This window comes from Bubalus bubalis, chromosome 23 (assembly GCF_019923935.1).
Source record: "Bubalus bubalis isolate 160015118507 breed Murrah chromosome 23, NDDB_SH_1, whole genome shotgun sequence".
Taxonomy (NCBI): Eukaryota; Metazoa; Chordata; class Mammalia; order Artiodactyla; family Bovidae; genus Bubalus; species Bubalus bubalis.
Genome location: NC_059179.1, coordinates 14,471,033 through 14,489,238, shown reverse-complemented (window position 1 = coordinate 14,489,238; position 18,206 = coordinate 14,471,033). Strand labels below are relative to the sequence as shown.

At 40.4% G+C, this 18,206-nt stretch overlaps 1 long non-coding RNA gene across 1 annotated transcript in view; it reads right to left on the bottom strand.

Moving 5' to 3' along the window:
• Window positions 1-5,902: 5,902 nt before the first annotated feature.
• The window catches only part of LOC112581555, a 28,978-nt gene continuing 16,674 nt past the window's right edge, over window positions 5,903-18,206 (bottom strand). The window contains exons 4-5 of the long non-coding RNA XR_006547969.2: window positions 7,057-7,198; window positions 5,903-6,356 (exon numbers count right to left, since the gene is read on the bottom strand). This is a non-coding gene — a long non-coding RNA (uncharacterized LOC112581555). The remainder of the gene's footprint in view (window positions 6,357-7,056; window positions 7,199-18,206) is intronic.

Here is an 18,206-nt window from a genome sequence, read left to right as displayed (position 1 = left end):
GAGTCGGACACGACTGAAGCGACTTAGCAGCAGGGTCAAACTACCACATCTTAGGGAAGCAAGGGTATGGTCTCCTGATTAAGAAAAGAGGAAACACAGATTTCCCTGGTGGTTAAGACCCCATGCTCCCAATTCAGGGGGCCTAGGTTTGATCCCTGGCCAGGGAACTGGATCCCACATGCACAACTAAGAGTTTGCATGCTGCAATGAAGATTGAAGATCTGGCATGCTTCAATAAGATCCGGCACAGCCAAATAAATCAAAATTTTTTAAAAAGAGGAAACAGGACTGGATGCCACAGAGTCCCTCTCTCTCCATCACTAGTTTTGGCCTCTTTCTTGGTGTTAGTTTCATTGTCTCTTAAAGCTTCTCCTTTCTGGCAAGAATCAAGGCTAGGGGTGGAAAAGAGAAGCACTTGCTCCCCAAAGGGCACAGGTCTGCTACTGGCACATGGGGCACCTTCTTCCTCTAGGGTGAGGGAGACCGACACCAGGGTGCACAGCAGCTTGGTAGGGAACAGAGGGTGGCTTACAGTCTTTGTGGGCCCTGGTCTAGGTGCCTGTGTACAGCGAACAACTTACACAGCTGTACATAATGGCCCCATATGAGCACATTCTCCAAAAGTGGTGCCTTTCAATAAACTTTAGCAAAGATGTTGATGTAACGGTGTTAAGTATGTGATGAAAAGGCAACAGGGAAGCAAGGATCATTTGGTTCAAAATAAAGTCAAAACCATTCATAATTAAACTTGGAAATCCATGAGAAGGAGGCTCCCCTCTCCTTCCCCCCTTTTTTAAAATAAACTTTCTCTTTGGGGATAATTTTATATTTAATAAAAATTGCAAAGATAGAGAGTTGCCTTCCCAAGAAATAGGTGACCCAGATGAAATGTATTTGTAAACTTTCTGAAACTTACAAAAGTATACACATATGATATTTACTTTCTATTTACTCCATTAGTTTTTTTTAAAAGGGTGGAAGTTAGCTTTAAAGTTCAGAATCTTATGCTAAGTTCGTTCAAAATTTATTTTGAAATATTTACTATGTGTGGATGTCTCCATTCATATCTCTACATAGGATCTTATATTGAAAATAAAGCCAAAGGAATAAAAAAAACTTAATTATGACAAAGACAGTTCAGTCATGGTCTTCTTTCATTGGACAAGGATTTCTTGATATGTCCCAAGCATATTAAGACAGAAAACATACAGTGATATGGGAAACAAGCTCCATCCTTACCCTAATGGACCTTCTAGATTAGTGGAGGAGACAGACAAAAGAAACAAAAGTCTAGAGGACACAGGAAAGGGACATAAGTCTGTGAAATGGCATGAATTGGTAGGACCTGTAACAAACTAAAAAGAGGGTGCACCGACTAAAAGTTTTTCAAGTTTAATTTTTTTTTTTTTTTTTTAAGTCAAAGCCAAAAAATCTACATGGGCCATTGAATGCATGTTTAGGTACATTAGGCTTATAGAGCATCTGAAACATTAAATGAGTATTTACACAAATAATTAAGAAGGAGAAGTAAAGAATGTTAAAAAAAAAAAAAAAAAATCTACAAGGGCCATGAGGAAGCATAGTAATGGCCCTTGACTACAATTCCTGAGGAAGTGTAACTTCCTGAAAGTTTAATAGGCGTGAGCTAGGCAGTAAGTACTGGGGGGAAATGATTTGTGATAAATGGAAGAATAGTAAGAGGGCACAGGATATTTGAGAGTTCAATGTGACTGAAGGCCAGAAAATGAGTGAGGGAAGTAGCAAGAGATGAGCTGAAGTTTCAGGGGTCAGATAATGAAAGACTGAATAGCCTGTGTTGGGAATTTTGAACTTATTCTAAAACTAACAGATCACTTATATGTGGAATCTAATAAAAAAAAAAAAAAGAAGGGGTACAAACGAACTTATTTACAAAACAGAAGTAGAGTCACAGTTTAGAAAACAAACTTATGGTTACCAAGGAGTAAGGTGGGGAGGGATAAATTGGAAGATTGGGATTGACATACACACACTACTATATATAAAATAGATAACTAATAAGGACCTGCTGTATCATATAGGGAAATCTACTCAGTACTCTGTAATGGCCTATATGGGAAAAGAATCTAAAAAATAAAAAAATAATGTGTATATGTATAATTGATTCACCTTGTTGTACACCTGAAATTAATACAACACTGTAAATCAACTATACTCCAATAAATTTTTTAAAATAAAAATAAATTTAGAAAAAGAAACTAATGGAATTTCACTAAAAGGTTGGAAACGAGACTGATTTGTTCTTGTTTGTATGGTTAAAAGGATACTCTGGTTGGAGTGTGCAGAACTGAATGGAGAGGGAGGTTAAGATTGGATGTAGTGGGGACAATCAGGATGATGTTGCAGTAGCTCAGGTAAGATAGGCTGGGCTTGGGCTAAGGGGTTGAAGCTTGGAATATAGACATTTTATCAGATGGGATTAGGAGCATCTGTGACAGAAAACTCCAAATTACAGTAACAAGGACACATAGATATTTATTTCTCTCTCACATAATTGAATACTGTACATCAGATCAGATCAGTCACTCAGTCATGTCCAACTCTTTGCGACCCCATGAATCGCAGCACCCCAGGCCTCCCTGTCCATCACCAACCCCCGGAGTTCACTCAACCTCACGTCCATCGAGTCAGTGATGCCATCCAGCCATCTCATCCTCTGTGTCCCCTTCTCCTCCTGCCCCCAATCCCTCCCAGCATCAGAGTCTTTTCCAATGAGTCAACTCTTCACATGAGGTGGACAAAGTACTGGAGTTTCAGCTTTAGCATCATTCCTTCCAAAGAAATCCCAGGGCTGATCTCCTTCAGAATGGACTGGTTGGATCTCCTTGCAGTCCAAGGGACTCGCAAGAGTTCTCCAACACCACAGTTCAAAAGCATCAATTCTTCGGTGCTCAGCCTTCTTCACAGTCCAACTCTCACATCCATACATGACCACAGGAAAAACCATAGCCTTGACTAGACAGACCTTTGTTGGCAAAGTAATGTCTCTGCTTTTGAATATGCTATCTAGGTTGGTCATAACTTTCCTTCCAAGGAGTAAGCGTCTTTTAATTTCATGGCTGCAGTCACCATCTGTAGTGATTTTGGAGCCCAGAAAAATGAAGTCTGACACTGTTTCCACTGTTTCCCCATCTATTTCCCATGAAGTGGTGGGACTGGATGCCATGATCTTCGTTTTCTGAATGTTGAGCTTTAAGCCAAGTTTTTCACTCTCCACTTTTACTTTCATCAAGAGGCTTTTGAGTTCCTCTTCACTTTCTGCCATAAGGGTGGTGTCATCTGCATATCTGAGGTTATTGATATTTCTCCCGGCAATCTGGATTCCAGCTTGTGTTTCTTCCAGTCCAGCATTTCTCATGATGTACTCTGCATGGAAGTTAAATAAGCAGAGTGACAATATACAGCCTTGACGTACTCCTTTTCCTATTTGGAACCAGTCTGTTGTTCCATGTCCAGTTCTAACTCTTGCTTCCTGACCTGCATACAAATTTCTCAAGAGGCAGATCAGGTGGTCTGGTATTCCCATCTCTTTCAGAATTTTCCACAGTTTATTGTGATCCACACAGTCAAAGGCTTTGGCATAGTCAATAAAGCAGAAATAGATGTTTTTCTGGAACTCTCTTGCTTTTTCCATGATCCAGCGGATGTTGGCAATTTGATCTCTGGTTCCTCTGCCTTTTCTAAAACCAGCTTGAACATCAGGAAGTTCATGGTTCACATATTGCTGAAGCCTGGCTTGGAGAATTTTGAGCATTACTTTACTAGCATGTGAGATGAGTGCAATCGTGCGGTAGTTTGAGGATTCTTTGGCATTGCCTTTCTTTGGGATTGGAATGAAAACTGACCTTTTCCAGTCCTGTGGCCACTGCTGAGTTCTTAAAATTAGATTGGTGGCTCCAAAATTAACAAGGACCAGATTCCTTCTATCATGCTTCTCAACATGATTTTCATCTCCTGATTCAAGACAGTTGCTCTAATTCCAGCCATTTTGCTATCATTCCAACCAACATAAATGAATAAGGGAGGAAAAATGGCATGTCCCCTCCCTTTAAGATCATTTCTAAAAATGATGTGACTCTTTTAGTTACAACTCAACATAGAACTTAGTCACATGACCCCATCCGGTTGCAAGGGGTACTTGAAATAAAATTATTATTCTAGAGACTACAGCCCATCTGAAAATCAAGTGTTCTATGACCAAGGATGAAAGGAACAACAAGCACTGGGGGATATTCAACATCTTCTGCAATAAAAGTAGGTAAAGGTGAGATATATTTTAGAAATAAAATTAACAGGATTTAAAGATAGATTTAATGGACGGGGGTGAGGAAAAGAGAAGAAACAAACCTAATTCCCATCTTTCTGACATAATCAGCTGGGTAAGTGGCAGCACCTTTCTGGAAGTAGAGAAATGAAAAAAGCAGCAGATTTGAAATAAAGAACAAGAATTAGCTGCTGGGACCATTACCACTCAGCCCTCAAAATTATTAAAGAAACAACCTAACAGTTACCTTGTATACCCTTTCAGAGATGTTCTATGTCCATACAGCCGCATGCATGTATAAGGGTGAATAATCTGTTTACTAACACACACATGTATGTTTACACATACTGTTTCCCCCCAAAATGATAGGTTTCAATCGCACCATTATATATTTTTAATTTTTTGCTTCATGCACCAACATAGATTTACAAATTTTTTTTTTGCATTTATCTTAAGTATGAAACTAAAAGTAGACTTAGAAGTTAAAACATACAATAATATTGAATTTTGTATTTACCTGTGTAGTTATCTTTACTGAAAATCTTTATCTCTTGGAAGGGCTTCAAGGTGGACCTGAGGAGTCCCTTTAACATTTCGTGTAAGGCAGGTGTTCTGTTAACAAATTCCCTCAGCTTTTGTTTTCCAGAACATCTTAATTTCTCCTCTAATCTTTAGGAGTAATTTTGGCAGACACAGAATTCTTGATTGACAGGTTTTTTCCCTCACCACTTCAAATATTGCCTCCCATTGCCTCTGTCTGAGATATTTGGCTATTAATCTTATTGAGAACCCTTTAAACATAATGAGTTTCTTTTCTCTTACTGTTTCCAAATTCTCTTTGTCTTTTGAAGTCTAATTATAGTGTATTTTGGTATCAACTTCTTTGGGTTTATCATACTTGGATTTAGTTGAGATTCTTGGATGTGTAGAGTCATCAAATTTGGAAAGTTTGTTGTCATTATTTCTTTAAGTAATATCTCTGCCCCCTTTCTCTCATCTCCTTCTGGGACTCTCAAAATGCCTATGTTGGTTGGCTTGATTTTACCCACAAATACCTTAGGCTCTGTTCACTTTTCTCTTTTTTTCTTTCTGTTCCTCAGTATGGATAATTTTAATTGTCTTATCTTTAAGTTCATGATTCTTTCTTCTCTCTGCTCAAATCGTCTATTGATTCCTCTAGGGAATTTTTCATCTTATTGTACTTTTCAGGTGCAGAATCTCTAGTCCATTTCTTTTTATAGTTTCTATCTATTGGTGTTTGTCATTGTGTTTGTATATCATTTTCCTGGTTTCTTTTAATTCTTTGTACATGATTTCCTTTAACTCTGAACACATTTAAGACTGTCAGTTTAAAGTCTTTGTCTAGGAACTCCTATGCTTGGTCTTCTTCATGGATGCTGCTGCTACTGCTGCTAAGTCGCTTCAGTCGTGTCCGACTCTGTGCAACCCCATAGACGCCAGCCCACCAGGCTCCCCCGTCCCTGGGATTCTCCAGGCAAGAACACTGGAGTGGGTTGCCATTTCCTTCTCCAATGCATGAAAGTGAAAAAATAAAGTGAAGTCGCTCAGTCGTGTCCGACTCCTAGCGACCCCATGGACTGCAGCCCACCAGGCCCCTCCATCCATGGGATTTTCCAGGCAAGAGTACTGGAGTGGGTTGCCATTGCCTTCTCCATCTTCGTGGAGAGTTTCTGTCAATTTATTTTTATCCTTTGAATGGGCCAGATTTCCTTGTATCTTTGTATAATTTGTGAGTTTTGTTGACAATTGTATATTTAAATTTTATAAATTGAGAAATCATATATTCTTTCTTCTCCAGGGTTTGCTGTTCTGATCGCTGAAGGCTGCAGTTGTCCATTTGTTTACTGACTTTTCAATTTATTGAAAAGTCCATTTATTTACTGAGAAGTAAATAAATTTCTATTTATTGACAAGTCCATTTATTTACTGATTTTTGTAGAGGCCATATTTCTTGTTGTGTATAGTTACTGAAGTCTCAGTTCCTTTGGCCATGTTCGTTAGTGCCTTGAAGAGATTTCCTTGATTCCAGGAGCTAAAACAAACAAACAAAAAATGAACACCTCTCCCCTTCTTTGTAGATTGGCTGTGTTGGGGCACTATTTTAACACTTAGTCAGGCTTCAAACAACTTTGCCATAGCTTTCACTTGCTACTTGCACTGAGCCTAAAGATATCCAGAAGTGATAGCTGAGGGTTTTCCAGGTCTTTGCTGAGGATGTGCCCTGCCTTGTACATATGTGTGGCCTTCTAAATTTATCAGTATATATGGGCTTCTTTGGAGAAGGCAACGGCACCCCACTCCAGTGCTCTTGCCTGGAAAATCCCATGGACGGAGGAGCCTGGTGGGCTGCAGTCCATGGGGTCGCGAAGAGTCAGACACAACTGAGCGACTTCACTTTGACTTTTCACTTTCATGCATTGGAGAAGGAAATGGCAGCCCACTCCAGTGTTCTTGCCTGGAGAATCCCAGGTGGGCTGCCGTCTATGGGGTCGTGGAGTCGGACACGACTGAGGCGACTTAGCAGCAGCATGGGCTTCTTTGAATATCCTAACTTCCCACAATAAGTCTCTCCTCAGCTTTTTCTCCCAGGCTTTAGGCAGTCTACTGTATGCCCCAATCACAGTCTTTTGTCTTAGGTAGCTGAGGGGTTTTTCTTCACCTTACATTGTTATAAGCAATATCCACCACCTTTCTGCCCCAAGTATGTTCTGAGTTAGGTGAAATAGACGTACCTTGTGTTGGTCCTCCAGGTAGCCTCCAGACAAGTTAGAACACATAAACATAATGATTTGAGTAAGGTCTGCTCTGCCTTCTTCAGAACCAGGGCCAAGTCTCCCACTGGAAACTCAGGTTGCTATCTTCAAGACTGCCACCCTATGAAGGAGGGAGTGGGGCAAGGGCAAGTAAAAATGCCACAAAAGTTTTCTACCACTTTTAAGTTAACTTTCTCTTGATTCAGCATTTACTTGGTTGCTCTGAAAATTTTTTTTACTATTTTCCAGAGTTCTGAAAAGGTTGGCTTTTAGTTTCTAAATGTTTTTGCTTCTGTGGAGGGATGGGTATTTGGAGCCTACACCATTTTGATGTTGTCATCTTTTAGTAAGCTTTTAAATTTTGAAATAATTTTAGACTTTAAAAACATTGCAAAAATAATACAAAGAATTCCTCTCTACAAGAGTGCTCTCATAGCTTCCCCAAATGTTAATATTGTTTATGATCACAGAACAATGATCAAAACCAAACCAAATTAATATTAATACAATATTAGCAAATCTACAGATCTTATACAAAGGTTTCCAATACCTCACTAATGATCTTTTCTAGATCCAGGATGGACTCCAGGATCATACATTATATTTTGTTTTCACGTCTTCCAAGTTTCCCCAGTCTAGGAGAGTTCCTTAATCTTTCTTTTTCTTTCATGACCTTGATATTTTTGAAAGGCACTTTCTAGTTACTCATAGACTGTCTTTCAGTGATTCTTCCCCCTGGCTAAATGTAGGTACCATCAGCCCTCTTTACCCTCAGGTTCTGTAACCATGGATTCAACCAATTATGGATCAAAAATATTTGAAAAAAATTCCAGAAAGTTCTGAACAGCAACTTTGCCATACACCAGCAATTGTTTAAATTGTATTACATATTATAAGTAATCTAGAGATGATTTATAGAATAGAGGAGGATGTGTGTAGGTACCATGCAAATATCACATCATTTTATATAAGGGGCTTAAGCATCCAAGGATTTTTATAACTATGGGAGATTTCCAGAACCAATCTCAAGCAGATACCAAGGGATGACTGTATGTACTTTCTAAAAGAACAACACAGAAGTGATGCTGTGCCCTTCTCATCACATGATATCAGGAAACACACGATGTCACTTGATATTGCAAAAATAGTTACAGAGTTTAGAGAGTTCCCCAGCTTCCCTTAATGTTAACATCTTACATAGCCAGGACATCTTTGTTAAATCTAAAATATTAACATCGGTACAATACTATTAACCGCTATTTACTTGGATTACCAGTTTTTCCACTGTCCTCTTTCTGTTCTAGGATATAATCCAGGAAACCACACTGCATTTAAAGGTAGCTCCTTTTTTATGTGATTACGCCCACACTAACTCACAGCACAAGAGTCCCACCCCTTCATTCGCCACATTAGAACCTTGATACACTAACAATATATGGTTACCAATGGCTACCAAGTTTCACTTCTCACATTCCCTCACCACAAGAGAGGAACTGCCCACATTTCTGTGGTTCAGATTCAAAAAACCTAAAGAAGAATTTTGATTGGATTGACTTATGATAAATGGCTTCCACTAATAGCCATGACTGAGAGAGGAGGGTCTCATGACACAACACAAGGTTGCTAGAGGCCCACCTTCATGAAGCAGAGCTGTTCTTGCAGAATGGGAACCATTGTAAACTGGGCAGTGACCTCAACTAGAATCCACCACATTAATTCGTTAACTGGTTCTAGTGACTAAATAGAACTAACTAGTGACTAACTTGGAGAAGGCAATGGCACCCCACTCCAGTACTCTTGCCTGGAAAATCCCATGGACGGAGGAGCCTGGTGGGCTGCAGTCCATGGGGTTGCAACTGAGTGACTTCACTTTCCCTTTTCACTTTCATGCATTGGAGAAGGAAATGGAAACCCACTCCAGTGTTCTTGCCTGGAGAATCCCAGGGACGGTGGAGCCTGGTGGGCTGCCGTCTATGGGGTTGCACAGAGTCGGACACGACGGAAGCAACTTAGCAGCAGCAGCAGCAGTGACTGACTAGTTCATTCAACTTGTTTCACAGATGAGGAAACTTAGTCTGAAAAGGTAAGTAACTTTCAGAGTCCCAGAGCTAGTCCTTGGTAAAAGGAGGGCTAATCCCAGGCCTCCTAACTCCTAGTTCTAGACTTAGTTTCTGTGTCTGTACAGTTACCATGATTTGGGTATTAATACCAAGAATCAAAGAATCTAAAATTAGAAGCAACCTCAAAGTTTATCAAACTCTTACTGATGCACCCATTTTCCAGTGTATCCAAGCAGGGATCCCAGGGAAACAAAAGCCTTTCCTATTTATTTTTCTCCAATATTGGGATTTCAAAGTAATATACATTCAGCAGCTTAGGATATAAACTGTTTTACTTATCAAAGAGTTGAGTGGGAAAGAGTACAAGGGAGAATGTTCATCAGCAGGCTTTGTTAAAAAACATGGGCTAAAACCATATAATGAAACACCATACAATCCATAAAATAAAACAAAAAGCTCTCTATATGTCAACACAGGAAGCTGTTTCATATACAGCATAAAGTGGAAAACCAAATTCAAGTAAAAGGTGTGAACAGTGCAAACCTATTTATGCAGGAGACAACAGGAACAGCAACTGTCAGCCTATTGTTAGCAGTTTCACCAATGATGGTGGAATTACAGAATATTTTTTATTTTCTTCACTATACTTTCCTATAGGTTTGAATTTCTGAACAATGAGCATGAACTTTTTCAGTTCCGAAAATATTATGCTAAGTGAAAGAAGTCAGACACCAAAAGTCATGTGGTGTACTATTTCATTTATATGAAATATCCAGAATAGACAAATCCACAGAGGCAGAAAGCAGATTAGTGGTTTCCAGAGGCTAGGGTGAGGGAAGATGGGAAGTGGTTGCTTAATGAATATGGGGTGATGGAAATGTTTTGGAACTAGATAAAAGTTGTGGTACTAACTGCTACTGATATGTAAACTTTTAAATGGTTATGTTATGTGAATTTTGCCTCAGCTTTTTTTTTTAATTCATTTTCTGAAGTGAGGAAATCTCAGTATTCATGTATTCTCTATTATGGGCTTTAAGTAAATAGCTTATCTATGCTATATCACTTATGCATTCATGCTGCATGCTAGATCCCTAAGTTTTGTCCAACTCTTTGCCACCCCATGGACTGTAGCCCAGCAAGCCCCTCTGTCCACAGGACTCTCCAGGCAAGAATACTAGAGTAGGTTGCCATTTTCTTCTCCATGGGATCTTTCCAACCCAGGGATGGAATCCGAGTCTGCTGCATTGGTAGGTGGATTCTTTACTTAATACTGAGCCAACTGGGAAGCCGCTATATCACTTAGTTATCTGTTAAATAGGAAGAGTTTATTCCTAGTTCCTTAAAAAACTAGGAATAAAACCACCATATGACCCAGAAATCCCACTCCCAGACACATACCCTGAGGAAACCCAAACTGAAAAAGACATGTATCCCGTTGTTCACTGCAGCACTGTTTACAATGGCTAAAGCACAAGAGCAACCTAGATGTCCATCGACAGATGAATGGATAAAGAAGCTGTCGTACATGTACACAATGGAAGCAGTCCTAATGAGGTGGATGAACCTAGAACCAATTATACAGAGTGAATTAAGTCAGAAAGAGAAAGATAAATATCGTATTCTAACGCATATATACAGAATCTAGAAAAATGGTACTGAAGAATTTATTTACAGGGCAGCCCTGGAGAAACAGACATAGAGAGTAGACTTATGGACATGGGGAGAGGGGAGGAGAGGGTGAGATATATGGAAAGAGTAACATGGAAACTTACCATATGTAAAATAGATAGCCAATGGGAATTTGCTGTATGGCTCAGGAAACTCAAACAGGGGCTCTGTATCAACCTAGAGGGGTGGGATGGGGAGGGAGATGGGAGGGAGGTTTAAAAGGGAGGGGATATATGTATACTTATGACTGATTCATGTTGAGGTTTGACAGAAAACAACATAAGTCTGTAAAGCAATTATCCTTCAATAAAAAATAAACAAATTAAAAAAAAAAAAGAGTTGAAGCAGCTGGTCTCTAAAACCCACTTAGGCTCTAACATGATGACTCTGGACACATCTAACTTACACGCATTCTCTTATAATTCAGAATAAGACTGCACAAGCTATTTTTTGGCAGATACATCACATTGTTGACCTAATATTAAGAGGAAAGAAGAGGCAAGCCATTACTTTCAAAGACTGTAAATGTAGAGATCATCCAGGTCTAATCATGACTAGCAAGAGATTACAAGAGGAGTGAAGGAGGGAGAAAGCCAGAGTGTAAAGGTAATGCCTTTACCTTTACATGTGTTAAGTATGTTTCATGGACTAGATGCCTTATGAATATGTTTATGTTTTCAAAGGCAATCCTCAGAAGAAAAAAATGAAGCTCAGAAAGGACAAATAAGTCACCCAGACCCACAACTAGTAACGGGCAGTGTGGTGTTGAAACTCAGGTCTATTTATACTCCAAAGTCTGTTTTCCTTCCACTTACTCTTGCTGTTTTACAAAAAGAAAAAGGACTCAAGGAAAATGACCTAGTGCTGCAGGCAAGGAAATGCAAAAGCAGACCAGAAAGAAAAGTGAAAAGGAAACAATTAATAAAAATCAAGGATTATCCCTGCGCTTGAGAGCGAATCTTTCTTGGGCCAGTTTCCATCCTGATATTTTGTCCAACTATAACAAACTATATTGTTTCATCATAATCTGCTAAAAATAAAGTTCTTCTGAATTTAAAGAATCTTCTACCTATATTTCCATGAAGGAAGTCTAAAGATATTATGCTGGATATTACTGGCTGGATATTATTTTGTCCTTTTATTTTATCAAAGAAAGGAGGTAATCAGAAAAAAAAAAAAGAGGTAAGCTCCAAACAGATAAAGGAGAGATAAAGAAAAAATCATAAGAATCAGTTAAAAGAATAAATGAAATTTGGAGCATAAAATATTTAAACAAAGCAAGTGTGCAAGTTATTAATCAAAGGCACTATCAAGTAATTTGAAGAAGCTGAGACTGTGAGGAAGCAGTAGAGACCGACTGTGGTCTTCCCAGCATAAGAAGTTGCTTGATAAAGGAAATTTAAAGCTTTGGGAAGTGGGAGCAAAACAAGTGTCAGACCCTCATTTGGAAAGGACACCAGACCACTTGCTGGTGAACAGTCACTTGGCAAAAATCAGGGAAGAGACAGTGGACAATCTGGCTGGTGAGTATGGAGGAAATAAATGCAACGGCTTCATAGGAAACCAAAGGAAGAAATGGAAAAGGGAAATGGAAAAGCCTGTTGGGATTCCCTGGTGGATCAGAGGGTAAAGCGTCTGCCTGCGATGCAGGAGACCCGAGTTCGATCTCTGGGTCAGGAAGATCCCCTGGAGAAGGAAATGGCAATCCACTCCAGTACTCTTGCCTGGAAAATTCCATGGAGGGAGGAGCCTGGTGGGCTACAGTCCATGGGGTTGCAAAGAGTCGGACACGACTGAATGACTTCACATCCAAGATACACTGTCAAAGAAAACATGTGAATTTCTGAAGAATAGGTAGGCATTCCATTCTCTTTTTTTTTTTTAAGTACAATACTTTAGATATGCACTAAAATAAATCTGGAATAGTATATAATAAAGAAATATTACTAAGAGGTTGATACAAGGGCCTTTAGTTTTAAACTTCATACATTTCTGTGTTTATAGGGTGTGTGTGTGTGCACGCATTTACTGCTTTTGCAATTAGAAAATTTTTTATTTTTAATCTTATCAATCTACAGAAGGGGCTGGTGTCCATTTGGCATTCACAACTATCCTAAGAGGGTTGTAGCCAAACATCCCAACTCTCCTCCTGGATAAAGGGGAGCCCAAGATGCTGAATCCAGCTTGAATTGTCTCCTGTAGGGGGCTTGAAGATGAAGTGGAACTGGCCCTATGGCTTCTAAGAGGAGTTCTGAGAGACAGCATCCAGGGACAAAAGCTAAAGAAACAGCCCAAGAGCTCACTCCAAGGGCCCAGACATGGAGGCAAAATCCACTGGATGGGAACCTTTGACACCTTCTCAAAGCCAGCCGCCCTGGCAACCCTGAAGTGATCCTCTAAACAACTGAGGCAAAATGTGGCTCACGGCATATTTTGCCAACTCAGGAGCTAAAAGGGAGGAAGCTATGAAGATAGGGAGACATCTGGGAATAACCAGAATGTAAAGCAGCAATAAAGCATTAGGCTTGATTCAATTTCATATTTAAAATGGTTTCAGATTTGTTAAAAGAAAAACACTCACTTTCTTCAAGTATAGCATTTTTTAGGTGTAAAGAAAAGAAAAGTAAGTGAAGTCGCTCAGTCGTGTCTGACTCTTTGCGGCCCCATGGACTGTAGCCTACCAGGCTCCTCTGTCCATGGGATTTTCCAGGTAAGAGTACTGGAGTGGGGTGCCATTTCCTTCTCCAAGGGATCTTCCTGACCCAGGGATCAAACCCAGGTCTCCCGCATTGTAGGCAGATGCTTTACCATCTGAGCCCCAGGGAAGTTTTAGGTGTAACTTAATTTCTTTCTAGTCATAGACCTGTGAAAATTTGCTTACTGCCTTGATGCAAATAACTTCAACAGTGCCTCATTATATTCCACTGACTTGGAGAGATTTTATAGTATCAAGGCCTGTCTCTTCCTTTGACATCTGATTTTGATAAACAAGCATCAAATTGGAGAGTGACTACAAAATGGTACCCCCAAACTTCTGAAGCATTGAGCTGGGGAAAAGAAGTTCACTTCATCATTTCCATCCCCCGAAAGCTGTTTGTCTGAAGCCTTTGGGGTAGTCAGCCATTTCTCAGCCCAGCAGAGCCAGGTGAGAAGACCTTTTTAGGCAAGGCATTAAAAGGAGTTGGCTGAGCAGATCTCAAAAACCTTGGTCAACAGGGCGGAGCCAACCCTGGGGGAGAAGTATTACTTCACAGTTGCATTGGCTTCCTGTGGCTGCCAATAGAGGCAGCATCTGGCAGCCAGCCCACCGCAGAGAAGAGGGAACTCCACGGAGAAGAAAATAGCAACAAGGCCCCAGAGGTGGAAGTGCAGCCTGAGAAACTTCAGCCAGCCCAGGACAGCTTTGCCAGCCCTGGCCATTCAGCAGGGCATGGCATACCCCTCCAGCTTTAAAATATGCACACCCTTCCTATGGGGACACATCCCACAAGTACTTTTCACATATTATTTAAATCAGGTCATTTATTCCATACCAAAAGGCTATTATTATCTGCATTTTTCAAATGGGAAAACCAAGGCTCAGAGAAGTAAAATAACCTGCCACAGGATGCACAACCAGGAAGTGGAGGAGACAGGATTCAAACTCCCCACATGGCGCACACCAAAGCCCAGACTCTGATGGTCACGATTTTAGAAGTCAAGTGAAAATCGAGATAGTAAGGTTAGTGCTGCCTCCAGCTGAATGGGAGCTATCTTGTCCTCCCTGGTAGGTAATATTTTGGGTTTTCCTTCCTTGCATACAACCAGGCAAATGACTGCAATTCTAAAAAGAGATAAATATAAAAACAAGAAGTGAAACCGTGCAGACACCTGAAACTCAACCATTTCTGCAAGCTTGAGCTAGGGGAGCTGCCACACAACAGAAATAGTTCTGTCCTGTTAGATAGGCTTTGTTTTGCTACATGGCTGCATATGCAGTGAAGTGATATCAAGTCCTGAGGGTCCACTCCTTTGATGAGTTAAACACACAAAGGCCTACATTTTGATGTAATCTGATAGCATGTAGTTAAGTCCTAGACAAACTGCAACTGTGAGGAAGTGATAAACCCAACTTCCTGCACAAAGCTGCCTGAGATAACACTTTCCATGGACTAGAAGAAAAAAAAGAGAGAGGCATGATTGCTACAGAATTTTAAAGGAACTCGTCCGTTCTTAACAAATAACCCCTTTTTCATATGGTCCCAGCAACATCTAAGCAAAACTGATTGCAGTCAGGTGACTGTGTAGTAATTTCACACATGACTTAACTCTGACTATTATTCATAGGCAAAAATCAATCACTAAAAATTCATTTGATTTTCTCTCTTAAGGATACTTTAGTTCAAACTTGAAATCTCAGGTCTTTTCTTGGCCAGGAGAATTTCCCTGCAGTTTAGCAAGAACTCAGATTGAGAAAATTGAGGTTGCATTAACTGGCTGGATGGTGTTCCCACTGAGTCATTAAAGAGGCCGATTCAGCTTGAATAAACATACACTGGGACAGTTGCCAACTTAGAAGGACCAATAACTAGTTCCACAATGCCAAAACAGGGTCAAAGTGACAGTTTTGCTAAGTGTTCTCATAGTGTGTCATATACAAACAACCAGAAAGAGCTGACGGTGCTGGGAATTTTCTGTGAGTGCATTCTTTCATTCACTAATTTTGCAAATATTTATTGAGTGCCTACCAGGTGCTAGGGAATACAACAGTGAACAACATAAACAGATAGCCCCTGCCTTCAAGGACTTTCCAGTCTAGTTAGGGAAGCAGATATTGAAGAAAACACACAAGTATAGACAAGTCACAAAGTATACTGAGTGCTCGGAAGAAAAATAGGGCACATTGATTTCAATTCAGATGATGAGGTCGGCAAAGACCGCCCTGGTGATGGGATATCTAGTCTTGAATCATCGAAGCAGACCAAGAGTGAATGAAGAGAGCTCCGGTAGAGAAAACAACCTATACAAGGGCTGGAAGAAAACAGCCTTCCTGAGCTGGGACACAGGCTGGTGTCTCTGGGGAACTAGGGGACGGCCTGTACGTCCAGAGTAAATCAAATGGGGAGAGAGAAGCCGTGATGCAACCCAGGAAAGTAAAGAGGACCCAGATCAGGTGGAGTGTTGTAGGGTATGTGAAAAAAAATTGGCTTTATTCTGAACACGTTGGGGAACATGCAGCGACACTTCTGGGCTCTAATAGTTGTCTGCTTCTGTCCTGTTTTGTTGGCGAGGATCTCAAAGAGAATGTAGCAGTAACATCCTTTAGGAAGAAAAATCAAGATAAAATTCTTACAAGTAATTTGGGGTATCAAAGCTATTCCCACAGGTTCATGCTGTTCACCAAGCCACAAACTGGGATGAAAAAAATATCAAGATGATAAAAAAAATTAACAAGTTATTGAATCACCTTTTGCTTTTTTTTATGATTTTAATATGACTGTGGAGTCACAGAGTTCTTACATATAGATAGGACCTTGGCAGTCATGTGGATCAGATCTCTTATTTCACAATGGAAGAAGCTAAAGCCTAAAAACTGACTTTGGAGAAATTCCTATGTTGAAGTCCTTGGGATGGGAACACTCAAGGACTCTTGAGAACCTCACCAGCCTGTTACCGCGGTTGTTGGATCTGGAATCCTCAGCTTCCAAAATGTAAAACCACTTTCAAGTTTTCCTTCTTGAAGTCTTCTCTTTTTTAAAAAAGTGATTATTTTATTTTTGGTTGCACTGGGTCTTTATTGCTGCTCACGGGCTTTTTCTAGTTGTGACGAGCAGGGGCTAGTTTTGGTGTGTGGGCTTCTCATGGTGGTGGCTTCTCTTGTTGTGGAGCACAGGCTCTAGGCACATGGGCTTTCAGAGTTGTACCACACAGGCTTAGTTGCTCCACAGCATGTGGGACCTTCCTGGACCAGGGATCATGTCCCCTGCATTGGCAGGTGGATGCTTATCCACTGTACCACCAGGGAAGTTGAAGTCTTCTTAATGTGTTGGTCCTCTTCTACACAGAATCAAGTGACTTAAAGAGTTTTAAGGCACAGATTAATAAAAGTACTGTTTCCTCCTCTCATGTGTATTTCCAAACCCTAACTCCTTGTGTCTATCTCTAAGCCCTTGGCTACATGACCCTCACCACCAGGGTTTTTGAAGTGCTGGATATGGTTAGAGATTTTCTTTTCATTATGAGGCTCCTGGTGAAGGATCCTGGTCTCCTTCAGGGGAAGGGGAAGAATTTGCTGATTTGAGACTGAATTAAGTAATTAAGAAAAGGATGTTCCCCCCAACACACCCCCCAGACAAGCAGACATTGTCTTTGCTCTTCTGACACCTTTCCAGGTTGGGGTTGATTGGACTCCTGCTACGTAGTATCTTGGGTTTCCCAGATGGCTCAGTGGTAAAGAATCCACTTATTAATGCAGGAGGCACAGAAGACACTGGTTCGATCCCTGGGCCAGGAGGATCCCCTAGAGGAGGAAAAGGCAACACGCTCCAGTATTCTTGCCTGGAAAATTCCATGGACAGAGAAGTCTGGCAGGCTACAGTCCACGGGGTCGCAAAGAGTCAGACACAACTGAGCACACATCATGAAGTAGCTTTCTGACCTTGGTAGAATTTCACTTAGTTGATCTCAGATAAAATCCTTTACCTCTTTGGGCCTCTACTGCCCTTCTGATGACCCCTGAGGCCCATGTATTTTCAATATTCTACACATTCAAGATAAATCAAAAAGAGTTTGGACTCTTGACAGAAAATGTCCTTAACACCTCCCTTTCTATAATAGGGTAGAAGGAAGGAAGGGGCAGGGGGCAGGGAGAGATGAGAGGCAATGAAGGAAGGGAGAGGAGGAAAAGAGGAAGGAAGAGAGGAATGAAATCATCAGTAAACAATTAAGGAAGGAAACAATATTCTGTGATGACCTATATGAGAAAAGAATCTTAAGAAGAATGAACATATGTATAACAATCACTTTGCTGTACACCTGAAATTAACACAACATTGTAAATCAACTATACTCCAATAAAATTAAAAAATAAACTTTTACAAAGCTCTGCTTTCCAAACCTCTCTGCATTCTTAATAGAAACATACTGGGCTTGAGTTGTGACTAGCTGTCAAAACAGAGCCCACTGGAGTTTACTAGGAGTCTCAGGCAGACTTTGACTCTGGATGTGGAGAATGTTTTGTGCGGCAGCAACTTCTGTTTAAGAAAGCAAATGAAGTTTCAGGAAAAAATATCATTAGAGGAGAATGATGGGTTTTTTCTTTTAAATGTGTAATATTTTACACTGTAAGGATTTTATGAACTGTTGACATTTATGAAAAGCATTTAGGCCAGAACCTGCTGCTGTTGTTCAGTCGCTTAAGCT